The sequence below is a fragment of the Cynoglossus semilaevis genome, chromosome W, assembly GCF_000523025.1.
Source record: "Cynoglossus semilaevis isolate Cse_v1.0 chromosome W, Cse_v1.0, whole genome shotgun sequence".
Lineage (NCBI taxonomy): Eukaryota > Metazoa > Chordata > Actinopteri > Pleuronectiformes > Cynoglossidae > Cynoglossus > Cynoglossus semilaevis.
Window position 1 is genome coordinate 14,612,670 of NC_024327.1, and position 2,951 is coordinate 14,615,620.

Sequence of the window (2,951 nt, forward strand, 5' to 3'; positions counted from 1 at the left end):
AAAGATTCGAATCAGTAAAAAGAGTCGGTCTTCCCATCACTACTGTGTTGCCTGGCGCCGCCATGTTGAAGTGGCTATCTGCCTGGTAACAGTCATCGGTAAGAGTAGCTGCGTAATGTCCCCCTGTTAGCCGCTAGTAGGCGCTGCTTCAAAGGCGAATCCTTTCTTGTTTGTAAACAAACACTCCGGCCACCGGTTTATGAGCGACCTCGCTGTTTTCATTATACAGGAGGATATTTTGCCGGAGATTAAAGATGTGTGTTCATATTACAAAAAGGTAACTAATTTCCAATTACCCAACGCTGTGTTGTATTATAATACACGCGGTTTGTGTTTTCTACGTGTGCTGCTGTCTTTAGCAGTAACTACGGTTGACGTGTTATTTCTTGTGTTGTGTTATTTCCCTGAAGGTATTAGACCATTATGAAAACCCAAGAAACGTAGGTTCTCTGAACAAAAGCTCCAAGAACGTAGGAACTGTTTTAGTGTGTGCACCAGCCTGTGGTGATGTAATGAAACCGAAACTTCAGGTAAACTGGGGATATTCGAGACGCTCGAAGTAAGGTTATATATGTTACAAAGTTTGTATCATTCTTTGTGGATTTAATGAATATCTTTTTTCCAAATATTGTACAATACATAAATTGTTGTTGTTTTTAATACAACAATTTCTTTAAAATTACAATGATGAATCCCACAGTTTTTCTTATGTTAATGAGAACAGAAGATGCTCCTTGATTGAATTTTTTTATTGTTTGCAGATTCAGGTGGATGAAAATGGCAAGATTGTAGATGCAAAATTCCAAACATTCGCATGCGGCTCTGCAATCGCTTCCAGTTCCCTAGCAACAGAGTGGGTGAAGGGCAAGTCAGTGTGTGTGTTCATCACTTTAAGAGAAAATTTAGTTTTTTAAATAATAATAATTTTCATTTTCTTTTTTTCATTGTTAACTGATTCCCTTCCTTCACTTGTTAGATTGACGAAGCTCTGAAGATCAAAACCACAGACATTGCCAAAGCCTTCCTCCAGTCAAACTTCACTGCTCCAGTTAGATTAAAGATAACAAACACAAAACTAAAGAGCAAAAAAAAATCACAAACCGTACTAGAATTGTATATTGTAACTGCTGGTGTCCTATAAATGGTTTCTACATATTCTGACATGAAATTTCACAGTGCAAATTTTTTTTTCTGTTGTTCATTCTCTTGTTTCTCAAAAAAAAAATTATCTCAGTGCTTGCAGAAGATGCTATAAAAGCAGCGTTGTCAGACTACAGACTGAAGCAAAAGGACAAAAAGGAGAATCATGTCAAAGCCAACAGTTAATGTGTCGATAATAACCTCCAGTGTACCTCACTAGAAAGCATATTAAAATGGCACCAATACAGGATTTTTTCTTTTCAAAAATTTGCATAACAAACTTTTCTTCTTCTGTTCTTGTAGCCTCAGTTTCTCCTCCGGAGAGAAATGCAAACGTTTCCCCATGATCCGCCTGTCATTCACTTCTCTCTCGGAGTAACATCTGTTGCTGTTGGTAATTTCAGGCAGATGCTCATCAAAGTTTGATGAGCAAAGACTGCCTTAAGGTACTGAGTTACCTCTTCTGGATCTTCTTCACTGTTCACACAGTGAAGAAGATCACAGTAAGAATGAGGCTCTGTTGTGCATCAATGCTACGGGTGGTCCAAAAACTTCACCAGAAAAATCAACACAAGACTCGTTGAACTAAAAAGAGTAAAAGCCTCACACATCTGAAAATAAACCTTCTTCTGAAATGATCACAGATGGAGTTTAATCAAACCTAAGCTGTAGGTGATGGGGAGTGGTCCTTGGGTGGTGAGCTTTTCCTTCGCCTGGTTGGAAGAGTGAAAGTGAGGGGGTTGTATTTACTCGAATTATTCAGCGCTTCATTGACAATAGAACAGGGAATCTGACCCGAGTGAAAGGCGCTGTCATAGCTCGCATTTCAGACGTCACTGTGTCAACACTTGCTCTTTAGGCTGCTTCTATACTGCCATCGCTAATGTTTGATCTTTGGCAATTTGACCCATCCTTTAAATTGATCACTTTTCGACGAGTGAATAATTTAAATGCAGTGATTCTTGGTGTGGTTTCAAAATGGGGCGATTGAGCCATGTTAGGATGCAGATGAAATTAATAGAGAAACAGCTGATCGCACAAAAAGATGAGGGAATTTGTTTATCATTTTTTTTTAAATTCAATTCATTTGATTTTTGAGCTAAACATCAGGGGAGTAAATTAGTGTTTCCAAGATTTGCCTTCATACATAAGCTCTGGCTTTACAGAACAGGTCTCTGTATGTATCTGGTTCACTGCTGCTGAAATATTTAAGCAATCCTGTACAGTAGCCAGCTACGGACAAAGGCAGCCCTTATCAAAGGGAGTCCCTCCTCATCTCCACACTGTACTTCCTGCTGTGTTTGTGTGCAATTACTGTATGTCAACTGCCTCGTCAACATGAACATCAATCAGACCTAAAATGTTGAGTCCAGACTGAAGTCCACTGTTCACACTTGCTCTCGAAGAAAGCGGACGCTTTTTCCCTTGCCCCCTTCCTCCCTTCCTGCCCTTATCTGCCCTGCTACTGCTCTATGTCTTGTACCGTCTCTGTCAAACTATCTCGGCGCCTCTCTCTGCATTTTCCTCCAAAACCAAAATGATGGATCTGGTCAACTGGTCTCTCAACGCAATTGATCAAATTTTCTCAACCATGAGAATGGGTAAAGGAGAACCCGCCTGCCCTGACGGAACCTTCCCGGCCGGCTACATGTTGGACTCCTGGGACAGATTTATGATGGCAGGTTTTCTGCTGATTGGCCTGGGCACCTTCCTGTTCCATCGTGAAAAAAAGATGATGCTACAATTGGCAATCGACAAGCTCATCGCCCTGACTGACGGATGGGGCAGGGCCGTCAACACTCAGACTCAAG

At 40.8% G+C, this 2,951-nt stretch overlaps 1 protein-coding gene and 1 pseudogene across 3 annotated transcripts in view; one reads left to right on the forward strand and one right to left on the reverse strand.

The window, feature by feature from the left end:
* The window catches only part of LOC103397252 (transcription factor 7-like 1-A), a 287,021-nt gene that overhangs the window by 175,233 nt on the left and 108,837 nt on the right, over positions 1–2,951 (reverse strand). The window lies entirely within an intron of this gene.
* Positions 31–1,487, forward strand: LOC103397259 (iron-sulfur cluster assembly enzyme ISCU, mitochondrial-like; annotated as a pseudogene).